The following is a 15,196-nucleotide window of genomic DNA, read 5'->3' as shown; positions in this document are numbered from 1 at the left end:
ATCTGTGGTTTCCTTTAGCTCTTTGAGCATAGTTAAGACAACTAATTTATTTTTTTTGTCTATGAGTCCAATGTCTGGACTTGCTCAGGGACTGTTTCTGTTAATTTCTTTTTTTTCCCCTTGATAATGGGCCATGCTTTCCTATTTCTTTGCATGCCTTATAAGTTTTTGTTAAAAACTGGACAATTTGGAATGTTATAATGTGATAACTCTGGAAATCAGATTCTCCCCCGTCCCTCTGCCCCCACAGGGCTTGCTTTCATTGTGGGTGGCAGCCATTCATTTGTTTAGTGATTTTTCTGATCTATTTTTGCAGATACTGTATTCCTCATCATGTATGTTCACTGAAGTCTCTGTTCCGTTATCTCAGCAGTCAGCCAGTCATCTGAGACAGATTTCCTTAAATGCCTACAACCAAAATGAAGAAAACAAAAGAAAACAAAAAATATTTTCTCAGTCTTCATAGATCGACTCTGAGCTGGAACACGTCTTCAGTGCTTAACCAGGCTGACTACAACTCTGTCTTAGCTTTCACCTTAGCTTTTTGCTTGCTCATGAAGGGCCCAAAGATCAGCCAGCGGTGCAAGGGTCCTCTCAGCTCTTTTCTGTGCGTGTGATCAGCCCTGCGCATGTGCGTTGCACCCCAGATACCCTGTTATCTGGAAGCCCTTCAAAGCCCTTGTATCTTCCTCCTCAGCCTCCTCCTGTCCAGGCTTTCTGATCCTTCTGCTGCTTGCTCTGTCCATCATCCTTTGCCCTAGTTGGGGTGTATATGTTTTTAAATGATTTCAACAGAAACTGCCTAGGAAGCAGTTCCAGTCCTGAGAGAGTTTCAAGAGGGGCAAAACAAAGGGAAATGCCTGAACCCATCCCTCAGGGAGCCGCCAGGCAGATCAAAAGGCACCACCAGAGTTCTTTGAGAACAAGGTCTGTATTACCCTTTCTGCTACAGCAAGTCATGCCAAGAATGCAGTTTACTGTTCCCACAGCCCCCTGAGCTGGGGAGGGGTGGACGGAGGGTAGACAAGCAAAACGCCACAGCATTTCCTTACCGAGGACTGGCAGTCTCTTTCCTAACGAAGCACTCTCCTGGTTGCGGCACAGTTTTGATTAGATTTCAGATCCAAAAAAGTGGATTTTGACAGCTTTTGCCAGCTAAATGGTTGCTCCAGTGGAAAGACCAATCCTTGGAGTTTCCTAGATCTTAAATTTTATTGAAGTTCGATTTACCAATTGTTTTCTTTTGTGGATTGTCCTTTTGGTGCCATATCTAAGAACACTGCACCTAACCCAAGGTAGCAAAGATTTCCTTTATGTTTTCTCCTAGAAGTTTTATCGTTTTAGTTCTTATGTTTAGGATTATGATTCACTTTAAGTTAACGTTTGTGTATGCTGTGAGATGATCTAAATTTCTCTTTTTGCCTGTGGATGTGCACTTGTTCCCAGCATAACATGTTGAAAAGGCTGTTCTTTCTCCACTGAATTATCTTGGCACCTATTTCAAAAATTAATTGACTATAGATGTATGGGTTTATTTCTGGACTCTCTATCCTGTTCGATTGCTTTATGTCTGTCCATATGCCAGTCAGCACCACACTGTCTTGATTACGGTAGGTTTGAGTAAGTTTTGAAATTGGGAAGTGAAAGTCATCCAACTTTATTCTGCTTTTTCGGAATATTTTTGGCTATTCTGGGTTCTTCAAATTTATAAATAAATTTTAGGATTAGTTTATTAATTTCTGCAAAAATATCTGCTGGGATTTTGACAAAGGTTGTGTTGAATCTATAGATAAATTAGGAGAGACTTGCCATCTTAAAAATATTGTGTCTTCCGACCCATGCACACAGACTAGCTCCCCATTTGTTTAGATTTTTAAAAATTACTCTCAGACATCTCCTTCCTCATCTCTTCCCTTTTGAGATCCAACACTGTGGGGCTCCTCTGATGGACCGAATGGTCTGCTGAGGACCACAGCCAAGGAAGGGCAGGAGGCAATTCACTGGGAACTCACCACAAAGGAAGGCGATGTCTAGAGGGTCGTGGCAGGAGGGCTGGGTCGTACACACATGTGGCTGAGACTAGGAACCCCTTTTCACTCAGTTACCCTGATACAGTGAGTTTATTTCAAGAGCAATGGCTGAATATAAAGGAAAAACTAATAAATAGCACGCTCAGTCACAAGAAACACAGGAGAGAGGTGACTACCCCGCATTAAAGACACGCCTTGGTCTGTGTCAGGCTCTGGACCGATAAGGATGTCATTCAAGCAGATGATAAGAAAGTCTGAGAATTTTGTAAATCCCTTCCCCAAATCAGAACCCTCAGCTGCTGGTCACATCGACTGCTGTCTGAGGCATGAGGGGTGTCTTTGTTGGTCTCCCCCAGAAGCAATTTCTAAGACAACGATTCAAGTGCAAGTCATGGATTTTGGAGATGATCCCAGGAAACACTTGGGGAGACAGGAAGGGAGTCAGGGCAGGGAAGGGAGCCAGCAGGGTGCTTCAGGAGCAGGTCACTGCTATGGGCCACTGGGGCTTAATCCCACTGAGGACCTCCGGGAGACAGTGCAGAAGGTTCCTCCAAATCGTCGCCGATGAAGAACAAGGGAGCTGCGGTATTTCCTCATTGAGACCACGTCTGTCCAGGGCATAACTCTCCGCCGCTTCCAACTGGCCCTCTGTGTGCACCTGCAGCCAAAAACAAGCCCGCAGGCAGAGAGTTGAGGGTGCTGGCAGTAAGAAGGCCTCGGTGTGCAGAGCTGAGAGGATACAGGTGGGGCTCCAACATCTGCTCCAGGCAAATGGCAGCGACCCCTGGTTCCGTCCCAGCTTCCATCCTGCCCTCCTTCCTCATATCAGAGCCACGGGGTAATTCTGGGCAGTGGCATGCCCAGCCAGCAGACCACTTCCCAGCCTCCCTTGCAGCTAGCGATGGGAATATTCAGATGGAGCTTCTGAGAGCATCCTCTGGTCCATCTACTCTCCCCCTTCCTCCTTTCTCCTGCCTAAAGTGTTTGTGATGGCTGGAGCTCAAGCAGCCATTTGGAACCAAAGGGATAGACAGAAAGAATCACAGAGAACTTGGTCCTGATATCACAGGCCATGAACCAATGCCAGCAGCTACTTGCCTCCAGGCTTCACATTACACAGGAAAACAAACCCTTATGTATTTCAGCCACTGTGGTTGGTCTCTGTTATAGCATCTGAATGCAACCTCTAATGACATAAGGGGCTTGAATCACTATTAAAAAAGGGGAAGGGGCTTATTTTTATACCCAAACTGGTAAAGCAAATTTTGCCAGGTACGTGAACCATGAAGCAGGAGTTGAACAAAACATCCATAAAATTGAATACTCTGTGGATATTAATAAGGAATAATTAATTTGCATATAAACATAAGTGCTATAGAAATTTATATCCTATATTATTTAAAATCAAAAGGTGTAATACATCAAGTGAGAAGGTCAGGTTGTGTGAGCAGAAGTACCACGTGCAAAATCAGGGTCGTTCCTCTATACGGAGGTGCTTTACGCTTTAAATATAAAGTAAATAAATAGAAATAAGTGATAAAATACTTTGACTACTTGGTCATTTTTTTCCAAGTTTTTAAAATAATGGAAGACTGGCACGCTTCTGCTGGGAGTCCTGAGCTGTGTGCAGCAAGTCTGAGGGCTACGGTGGCCACGTTGTGGGGGAGCCGAGCCCCACAGCCACGTGTAGGGTCTCTGGTCGACTGTCCTCGTCCTCGAGTTCCCCCAGGGGCCAGACCTGCGCGTGAAGGAGGCTTCAGATGATTCCAGTCCTGGCTGTTAAGTGCCCCCAGCCTCCAGGTCTCCCCAGCTGAGTCCCCGACACCATGGAGCCGAGACAAGCCAGCCCTGCTGTGTCCTGTCAAATTCCTGACCCACAGAATCCATGATCGTGAGCAAATGGTTGTTTAAAGCCACTAAAGAATAATAATAATAAAATAAAATAAATAAAGGGAGAGCGTGTAACCTCCCTTTCTCCCTCTTCCTTTCTCCTGCTGCTAGGACCGTGGGCACAGTGGCGGTCATCTCGGACGGTGCAGACAAGGGGGCAATAGACTAGGGATGGCAGAGCAGCGAGACAGGAGGAGCCTGGTCCCTGGGTGACGCCATGGAGCACCACTCAGCCCTGGATGCCTCCCTCCACACGGGGACGTGGGAGAGAAAGCTCTCTCACTTCAGCCACTGTCAACGTGGGTTTCTGTTATGTGCAACTGAACTAAGACTCACAGACACAGATTCGGACACGCATATGGATGTAGACATCGAGGGAAACGCAGATGCAGATACAATCCTGACTGACGGATCGATGGCTATCGGCGCCCGAGGCTGAGGGAGAAGGAGGAAACGCACTAAGTTGGCAACTCACAATCTCCGTCATCTCTCGGAAAATAAAGTAAAACAAATTTTATTACTCAGGGCCCATTAGTAACACGATTGTTTCAGTCGCAGTTGTAGAAAACCAAACCAAGCAAGCTTCTCAAAATTGGGAATTTATGGCATCGGGTAGCCAAAGCTCAGGCAGGGTGGAGCTGCTCGGGGCCACCGTTGCTCAGAGGACCCCATGTCCATCTCTGCCTGCCTCTGGTCTCCGGGTCTCGGTGCAGCACCGCATCCTCTCCTCCTGCAGTCGGACTTCCTCCGGAAAACCTGAACTCCCGTCTCACCAGCTCTACAGTCAGAGAGGAAAGGAACTGCGCCCGTGGGCTTCAGTCAGAAAAACCCCACAGAATTATTCGCTAGGGCTGAATCACAGGCCGACCTGTACGCCAGTCAGGGGTCACCGATGGCTCAGCCTGAGTCACCTGCGATCCCTGCAGCAGCCACTGCGGCCAGAGGGAGGGAGGTCTATGACTGGGTGACCGCCAGCCGCCCCTGCAGTTATCACAAAAAGAGCGGTGGGGCAGGTACAGGGTGTGCTGCACAAAGGCAAAAGCTGCTACTTTATACCAGTGACGCTGCTGTCGACGGAACTGTCCTGCACCCCCGCCCCAAACCCATATGTCGGAGCCCGGACCCTCAGTGTGGCTGTACCCGGACATGAGGCCTTTAGGAGGCAACTAAAGGTAAACGAGGTCATAGGGTGGGGCCTTATAAGAAGAGGAAGAGACACCAGAGCCCACTCGCTCTGCCGTGTGAGCACATGGCAAGAAGGCAGCCATCTGCCAGCCAGGGAGAGAGCCCTCGCCAGACCCCGGCCACGCCGGCACCCTGACCTCAGACTTCCGGCCTCCAGAGCTGTGAGAAAATGAGCTTCTGTCATTTAAGCCCCCAGTCTGTGATATTTTGTTATGCCAGCCTGAGCAGGCTGAGATGTATTTATCTGTATTAGTCAAGTTCTCCAGGGAAGCAGAACCCTGACTGATATGATTATTAATAACAAAAGCAACATTGTTTACATTTTTAGGGAACTTGCCATCTAGCAGGCCCTGCGCCATCCTGTCACCACCACCTTTTATTATCCCATTTGAGATAGAAGGAAACAGCAGTGCAGGAGACAGAGCACCTGTCTCGCCCACAGAGCAGGTAAGTGGTGCAGGCAGGATCTGAACCTGGGCAGTCTAGTTCCAAGTATTTTTTGGTTTGTATTTTTAATTTTTTGAAATTTTCTGTATTGATTTTTTTAAGTGATATATTCCTTCCAGAATCTGAGAAAAATAATAAAGCTATTTCCATTTTGGAAATTAAAACGTCACAAGGCACCTGCATGCTAGGGAAAGGGCACAGCAAGAAGGGCAGGCATTAAAAGTCTATGGAGACGTGAATGGTAGTCCTTCCAAGGACACAGACCAAGGATGAGTGCAAAGTCCTTTGCTTCAGGTCAAACAGTCAATTTCACATGTATGAGGATTAGAACCACTGAGGCAACATGTGCTTAGGGATTTTTCCCAAAGTTAAGAGTGTGTCGCAGCCAAGAGAAACTTGAAGCTTCCTGAGGCTGCATTAATAGAGGGATAGTGTCCAGAACAACGGAGGTTAGCCTCACTACAGTGGCCTCACCTGCCGTCTATGTCTAGTTCTGGGCCTTCATTTTAAGAACATTGACAAACTTGAGTATTTAGAAAAAGCCACTAAGAAGGTGGGAGGAGGGGGTGTGGACAGGGTCTGAAAATTGTGAGATGGCAGAACTATTGAGCATGAAGAAGAGAAGATTCAGAGTGGGGGATGTGGGAGCCGATCTTTAGGTCTAGACCGGTGCAGTCGGAGTTGCCAAATTGGAGCAGGTGAACTTCCTGTCCCTGGTGGTATGCAAACCAAGGCTTGGCCACCTGTCGATGTGGGTGTATGGTCGGGTTGATTGAGTGTGTGGTTGGACCACAGCGCCAAGAAGGCTGCTTTCATGCTGAGCGTCTGTGTGGCTCTGATTTTTGGAAAGGTGTAGGAGGGCGTACCCGGGAAGGAGAGCACCATGGGCTGAGTGTTCGTGTCCCCCCCCAGGTTCGTATGTCGACGCCCTCACCCCGGGTGGCTGTCTGTGGAGATGGGCCTCCGAGGACGTCATTCAGGATGGACTCAGCGTCCCGGTAAGAAGAGACACCAGGGAGCCTGCTCTCTCCCCACATGCAGCGAGGACGCAGCAAGGAAGTGGGTTCTCACCAGGCAAGGAGTGGGCGGCCACCTTGGTCCTGGACCCGCAGCCTCCGGGGCTGTGAGGAGTGAACGGCTGATGTCTGAGCCGCCCGTCTGTGGGATTCTGTCACAGCAGCCGAGCTGACTGAGGCGGAGAGTTACGGCCACAGCTGCCCGGAGCAGGCGCCTGGGCCAGCTTCCCCGCGGAGACCCCGGGCCCGCAGGTGCCAACCTCCCTGCGCAGGGCGCAGCCGACTTGGGTTGAGGAGGAACAGCCAGCTCCTCCCTCCCCTGCTGCCTCTGGTTTTTCTGTTGGCAGAGCAGAACTCCTCTTTGCTGTCGAAGGTCTCAAGCCCAGTGGGGTGGGGATACACAGGACCCAGCAAGTGTGAGGCTGAGAGTGACTTACAACTGTTGTTATGAACAGTAGTAATGTTGCCTTGTTGCTTTTTTTTGGCTTTCCAGCACTGATTTTCTCTTCTCCTGCAAACTGCATCCTGATTCTTGTGGGGATGTCACCCCTGCTCCACTCTCAATCTCCCTCCCCAGGGGAGCACATGACCCTGTCCTAAGCCAGTCCACTGGATTCGCCAGGCCATATGAAGTGACCCAGGTGGGTATGTGCCCCAGTCAGAACCAATGAGAACCCATGACACTTTTCGATGGGACACGGGGCAGAGGCTCCCGAGTTGGAGCAGAGAGGATGTGCTGTCTGCAGCCACAGCAGCTATCTCGTGGCCACAATGGGAGAACTTGTCTCAGAACGGAATCAACATCCAGGAAATGACCTCAGAGATGAATTGAGTCATAAAGAATCAGGACCCCTTGATCCAGCTGCACCTGAAAGCTAGCCATTTTAGTGAAATGAGACAGTAAGTTCCCTTTTGGTTTCAGCCAAAAGGATTAGTCTTCCTTCAGTTGAAACTGAGAGAGTCTTGACAGATTCATTCCTGTGTGCCCTGAAAGTGCCACGGTGCTGGTCTGTATAAAGTGCCTGGGAACAGAAACGAAGCAGTGATGATTCTGCACCTGGAGGCTGTTCAGGGAGTGTTCAGGGAAGGCTTCACAGAGGAGGGGCTGCCTGAACTGGACTTGGAAGGATGAAGAGCAAGTTCAGCATGTCGGGAAGATAGGACAGGCCATTCCTAAACTTTGCAAATAACGCGGGTGGGGAAACCAAGAAAGACACTCCTACATCACCTGGGGGACAATGAGAAAATCACGATGGAAAAATTAGACAAAATTTTGAACTGAATTTTTGCAAAGTACATATCAAAACTTGTGGGTTGCAGCTAAAACAATTCATAGAGGGAAACTTGTAGCCTTAAAAATTCATAAATAAGAAGAAAAGCTAAAAGTGAATGTTCTCATGAAGTTAGAAAAAGATAAACACAGAAGAAAGTAAAAGAAGGGAAATAATCCCAATAAGAACAGAGTGAAAGAGGAAGGAAGCATCCGCAGGAGAGGGTCAGCATGGCCGCAAGTTGGTGGTTGGTAAGGCGGGGACACGGGGGCACGGCTGCACGGCCTGTTCGGGGAATGAGGGCCCTGGTGTGGGCGGACTGGACCGAGGAGGCTATGAGAACGAGAGGGAAGTGGGGAGGCCACAGCCCAGAGGGGAGGCAGTGCCCAGAGCCGGGAGGAGCTTCCCTGCAGACGAGTGGGAGCAGGACCCTACTCCACGGGCGGTGGGAGCCGTGGAAGGTTCTCAGTACAGTAGTGGGCTGGGGACAGGTCTGGCCCCTGGAGACCATCTGCAGATGAGGGGCCGTGGCCCGGAGGCCTGGGCTGATTGAAAAGGAGAAGAAAAGCCACAAGGATGCCAAGTTCAGTTTTCCAGGAACCAGCCTCTGTCGTGGGGAAGACTGCCAGCACAGCTGTCTGCTGCCCACGGCCACCTTGGCACAGGCTCACTTCCCTTTCAGGAATAGGCTACCAAGCCCTTCGGTGGTCTCTGAGAAGGCCTTAGAAGGCTGGGGGCAGGCTGTGGAGCCAGCGTCTCCAGGCTTCATTAGAGTTGTGGGCCAGGTTTCTCAGCCTCGGTGCTATTGACATTTGGGCTGGACCATTCTTTCTGTGCGCCTGTCCTCTGCACAGCGGCACGTTGAGCAGCATCCTGGGCCTGGGCTGGACCATTCTTTCTGTGGGCCTTCCTCTACCCAGTGGCATGTTGAGCAGCATCCCAGGCCTCTGCCCACTGGATGCCAGCAGCATCTCTTCCCAGAGGTGACAGCCGAGAAAATCCCCAGGCGTTGCCAACTGATTTAGTGTTGCGGTGGGAAGAGTGCTGGACCCACAGTCCTACTGATGACGTCTCTGTGCAAACCCTGCCCCTTAGGGCTGCGTGACACCCCCCCGCCCCCCCGCTGACTGGGGCAGGGGAGAGCCACGGCATGGGCTAACAGCGAGGATGCAGTGAGCTGGTTGTGCCTGCAGAGGAGGGGCTCCACAGATGGGAGAGGATACACAACACTCCTCAGTGATAACTACTCCACCTGCCCTGGGACCAGGCCCGAGGGGGTGGACTGCATGTGTCCCCAGCATGGCCACAGCATAGGGTCCTCCTTGCCTCCTGGCTTCCTCTCACCACCCTAAACCCACCCGTCAGGAAGTCCTGCCGGTTCTACCTGAAAAATGCACCCAAAGTCAACAGCCATGGCCCGACCCTGCCCTGAGGCCCCGGCATCCCTCCGCGGACACTTACAGCAGAGACCTGCTGGGTTTCCAACTTGCGCCTTCGGGCTCCTCTGCCAGAAACGTCCAGCTCTCCCCACGGCAGCCAGGAAGGTCCTCCTCAAAGAAATCAGGCCGCGTCCCTTCCGCGTCCTGAGCCCTCCAGGGCCTCCCCGTCATTGGTAGCATGAACCCAAAGTCCTTCCTATGGCTAGCAAGTCCCTCCATGCTGGTCCCCCACTCAGAATCCGTCTCCTTCTTGCCCCTTGCTCCCCGCCCCAGGCATGCTGGCCTCCCTGGGGCTCCTCTGTCACACCACCCCCTCCTCAGGGCCTTTGCACTGGCTGTGCCCTCCACCTGGGACGCTCCCCTTTCCCCGCCCCTCCAGATACCCGCATGGCTCCTTTGCCTTCTTCACTCAAGCCAAGCTCCAAATGTCCCTTCCTCAGGAGGCCTGGCCTGCCCTCCTCCTGCAGCTGCCGCCTGCCATCGCCGCCCCACCCGGCCCGTTCTGCACAGCATTCCAGGCCCCACGTTACACTGGGCTGCGTGCACATCTCCGGATGGACAGACGGACGGATGGACATCAGCTTCACTGGGCGGGAGGGTGTCTGTCCGCTCACCGCCCAGCCCCAGCCCTGCAGCTGTGCTGGTGCTGGTGAGCCCCGCTGTTGTTGGCCAATCTGATAGCCAGTCCAAGTCTCTCCTCTCCACAGGCAGCCCCACTCAGGACACACAGTCACCCCTGTCAGCCCCGAGTCCTCCGGCCTACACACGACAAGGCCCTTTCCGTCTCAGACGCCACGTGTGGCTCACAGGCCTCTGCTTTTGCCTCCAGCTTTTCCTCTCCCCCAACTCCCCTCGTGTTACACGCTCCAGCCAGGTTGGGCTGTTTCCTCCAGACCTTTGCACGTGCTGTGCCCTCTACCTGGTACGCTCTTTCCTCTGTCATCTCCTGGAACACTAGTGCTGGCCCTTCAGACTTCAACGGAGATGTCACCTCCCACAGGAAGCTCTCCCTGATGCCCCAAATCTGGGTGAGTTGGGTCTCCTCTGGGCACATACTTCCTTCTTCACGTCACAACTGTACTGCATTCCTGGGGCTTGTGTACCTGGCCTCAAGCTCCGTGGGCAGGGGCTGGGCTGGCAGCCCCCAGGGCCAACAACAGTGCTGGGACTCAAAAAATGTGCTTTGAGTGAAGCTGTGGGTGAGTGAACGCTCTGAATTAGCCTCCGTGGTCACTTCCTGTCTGTCCTCCAGCCCCTCCCAGGGCCCAGGGAAGAGTGGCGGGAGGCTCTCGTCCTTCTCAGTCACTCCGGTGGGAGCCAGTCCCCTCTGATGCCCTCCGAGACACAACGTTTCCTTCTTGAGCATCACAGCTCTTTTCAGACGCCTCAAAGGCACCTGGCTCTTTCTGTTTCATGGGCTACGGTGGAAGAATCTGGCCTAACGGGCCTCTGATGGGCGCACCCAGAGCCACCCCCAGATGGACTCACTGTGGGCACATCCTGGAAGTGAGCCCCTCACTCACCATCTCGTTTCTGCCCCCCTAGAGCCCGGTGAGCTGGCCTGGCCAAGCCTGGCCCCTCCGGGTGGGGAGGATGGAGTAGGCAGCCAAGGGGAAACCAAGTTCTCCTTGGGGAGTGGGGAGGGGGACGGCTGAGGAGAAGGGGCTGCGCTGCTCAGAGTCCAGTGCATGCCCGCCCCCCGCTGGTCATCTCAGACCAGGAGCACAGTTATTATTACTTCCCCGTAATGCACAGGCGAATCTCGGCGCTCGGCAGAGAGGGTGCTCATCTCTCTAGGGCGGGGGTGGGGGGCATGTTGGGGACACAGATGTGCGTATACAGGCACGTGCAACAAACGAAAACGCTCACTGTGTGCCAGGTGCTAGTACCTTATTTAGTCCCCAGAACAGCTCCAGGAGGCAGGTGCTATGAAATCCCACCCCACAGACGGAGAACTGAGGCACAAAGAGTCGAAGTCACTTGTCCACGGTCAGTCGCACAGATGGGAGGAAATGAAAGCAGAATCTGAACCTGGATAGTTTGCTCCGGAGCCCGAGCCGCAGCCCACTACACAGGAATCTTCCCCACAAACGTCCACCAAGCCCCCGAGTGCACGTGAACACGTCTCCCTACACACTTGTGCACATGAAACCACGCCCTTGCTCATGCATGCATGCGCACATGCAACAAGCACGTGGACATAGGCTCCCCGGTAGATGAGATTCATCACGCGTGGTCATGTGGACTCCCCCGCTCACTCCCACACGTTCTTCATGCACAGCCCCGCCCAGGCATGCGTGTCCCTGTTCACACGTTTGCATAGAGAGCATGCGACATCCTCATTCACCCCAGTTCACACATGCGCAGGTGCACACACATCATGGAAGCACAGGCATACACGTGTGTACACGTGCACACTTGCACAGGAGCAAGTCTTTATTGAGCATCAACGTGTGCCAGGCACTGTGCTGGGGATACAGCAGAGAAGAAAACAAGAGCTCCTACTGTCCCAGCGCGTGTAATCTAGCGGGACACATGCATGCAGAGACGTGCACAGACAACGGTCCCATCAGACAAGTCCTGGTTATCGAGCATCGCTGTCAGATGCAGAGCTCAGTCCGCCTGTGCATTGAGTCCCGCGAGCACCGTGCCCCGCGTGTACAGGCACACGCCTCCCAGCCTGCAGGAGCCTCAGGGCAGAGCCTGGGTCTTGGCCGGGGAGGTTGGGGTGCAGCCAACAGAGCTCAGCATTATTTTCAGCACCCGCTGTGGTCTGAGGATCCCTGAGCCTCCGCCAACCTCCTGAGACCAGACTGTGATCCAAGCGAGAAATGCCACGTGCATCTTCAGACATATGAACATCTTCTGTGTGCTCATGTGTGTACACAAGTGTGTGCAAGCTTCCAGAGTTCCCCCAAGCCTCCCAAGGCCTCCTACCCCATCAAGAGCCCCTGCCCTGTAGTCCCCAACTGCCTCCTCTTCCCCCTATCTTGCTTCTGAGGGAGCTGTGACCCAGAGACATCTGGGTCTTCCAAGAGGCTGCACACACAGGGAGGAAGGGCTGCAATGACTCGGCTTCCAGGCAGCTGTGGTGAGTTTCTGCAAAGACTCCCTTCCTCACAGAGGCTCCTCTTTACTGAAAGTTCAGGCTGCCGTGGTTTCCCTGCATTCACGTGGGGGAAAGGTCAAACTCACAAAAATATTTACCGAGAACTGTCCGTCAGTCAATCAACAAGCATTTACTGACAGCTGCAGCTTGCAAACTGGGCTGGGTGTGGTGGGGGAAAGACGGGGAGGAATAAGCACAAACCTTGTCCTACAAAAGGTCCCAGGCCACGAGGCAGCTGTGGTTAACCGTGGGGTAGGGTGCAGGGGAGCGTGGTCCAGACAGAGAGAGCTGCTTGCACAAAACCAGCAATGAGAAACCCCCCTGGGTCAGCCCCACACAAGCATTCTTATGGCCCCCCCCCCCCCCCCAAATCACAACTGGTGGTGGGCTGGTAAGCCAACAATCAAAAAGCAAAAAGCAAAAACCTTATATGTGGTGTTAATACTCCCACTATGGCCAATTTCAAGCTCCCAACGCACGTCATGGTGCACAGAGCTGAGGAGAGATGCGCCCATCGGCCCGGCCTCGGCGCCCCGCTGATCCACGACCTTCTCTTCCCAGGGACACACAGAGGAGGCATCCAGAGCCCTGGTGCCCACGGAAGGGCAAGAGGCCCATAGAAGGGTCAGGGATGAGAGCAAAACCACTTGTTCATCCTTTGATGTATGTTCTGATGGTCCCTTGATTAACGTAGCACCCCCCTGAGCTGGACAGTGGGCGCCTCGAGGTGCCTCAGACCATCCTCACCTGTGCTGATGGGGAAGCACAAGTACTGAGGAGCCCAGAGGAGAGGCAGCTAACCAAGGCCCTCGGAGCCAGGGGACTTCCTGGAGGAGGTGGCATCTAAGCTGAAAGGTAATGCAGCGAGGGAATGAATAAGGGGTAGAAAAGAGCCATTGTCAAGCAGAGGTAATAGAATGTGTGATGGCTTAGCGATCTCATGCCCTTCTTGGTTAGCCCAGCAAAAGCTTAGACGGACTTCTTCAACACGTTTGAGTGAGCCAGGATTGTGGATGTGCTGTGCAAGTCGTTCCACTGAATCCTCGGGAGACCCTCGCTATAAAAACTCCATTGCACAGATGGGACAACTGAGACTGGGAGAAGTTAAGTCAACGTGCCCATGACGGCTGGTTCGCTCTGCCTCCCCGTTATGCCACCTCTAAGCATCTGAAGTGGGTGCAGCTCGGGGAAATTTTAGGGGGTACCCAGACACGGCAACCAACTGTAAGTTTAGTTTGGGGTTTAATGAAATGTCAGAGTGTCAGAAGTGTTCCGTTCAGCTCATACGTACTCCCCCACGCCTCTTCACACACAAGCAGGGCAACAGTGTCGTCCTGGTGGAAATGTTTATCAAGGATGTCTATCAGCCAGTCAACAAATATTCACTGGTATCTTCATGTCTCAGCCGGGCCTGGGGCTCGGATGTTTGGAGTGAGCCCTTGTTGACTTTTTGTTTTGTTTCACCGACCACTTCATCTGAGCCAGGCCCTGGACTGGGGGCTGGGAGACACAAGAAGAAATCAATTATCGGCCCTGCCCTCAAGCAATCCATTAGGGGAGGCACAAGAGTGGGGATTTTCTGTGTGTTTGAAATATTCCATTGTTAGAAACAAAGAAGAAAGTTGACAATTACAATAAGTGATAATAAAGGGATGTGCACAAAAGAGAGAACAATTCTGCTCTGTGTTTAGAGAAAGGTTCACAGAGAAATGCCCACTGTAACTGGGTCTGAAAAGATGATGTTTCATAAGTGGTTGCCAGGGAATGGGGTTGGGGGGGAAGGTTAGGAGTGAGTGGTAAATGGGTCAGTGTTTTTTGTGTAGAAAGAAATTAATGATGGAATTAGATAGGGGTGATAAGTGTACAACATTGTGAAGATACTAAAACCCACTAAATTGTACATTTTGAATTAAAATGGAGAATTTTATGTTACATGAATTCTATCTCAATAAAAAAAAATAATAAGCTGTTTCAACCAGGAGGCTTGTGGTTGCGAATGACAAAGCTTCTTAAAGCGAGTTTACTGGCTCACACAAAAAAATTTTTTTAGTTCAAGGATATAGTCCAGGCATGGATGGATCAAGGTGCTCAAAAGAAGTCTTCAGATTGGAAGGCTCTACCTTTGGGATCTGCTTTCTTCTGTGTTGGTTTCATTCTCAAACAGGCTGAGTGAGACTCAATGATAGCCAGAAAAAAAAAAAAAAGTCTTTGAGAAACCAGGCTTATAAGCTACCAGCTTAGGAAGCACAAAGGAAAGAACAGAACTTTTTTCTAATGGTACCAATGATCATACTGGGAAAGGCTCTGTAGGGGGTCAGAATTGGGCACCCCAAATGTCTCTTTGGCATGAGAATTATTTTTGCCTGGTTATTTTTTTAAAGAATAAAAAAAGCTCTGAAAACTCCAGGTACCCTTTGTAAGAGACATTTACCTCTGTAGGGAAATCTCCATCTGTGAAGGTGTCTCCCTCTCTGCACCAGGAAGAGGGGGATGAGCTTATCTCTAGAAACTCTTATTAATGGGAAGGCAGGACTTAAAGCTGCATGATAACCTTACTCTTGTTTACTGTGCTTTTCCGGTAATCTCCCATAACTGACCTCCACCCCCACCCCCAACGCCCTCCTTTGCCTTTAGCTGAGTGTGGTATTTAAGATGAGAACCTCTGCCATTCTGGCGAGCTGCTCAGTTGTCCTGGGTCTCTCCCATGCATACACGTTATAAAGCGTTGCTTGATTTTCTCCTCTTATTCTGTCTCATGTGAATTTGATTTGTAGCCCGGTCAGAAGGCCCCAGAGGGTAGAGGATTTGT

Source organism: Equus quagga, chromosome 7 (assembly GCF_021613505.1).
Source record: "Equus quagga isolate Etosha38 chromosome 7, UCLA_HA_Equagga_1.0, whole genome shotgun sequence".
NCBI lineage: Eukaryota > Metazoa > Chordata > Mammalia > Perissodactyla > Equidae > Equus > Equus quagga.
This window is presented reverse-complemented; position numbering follows the sequence as displayed.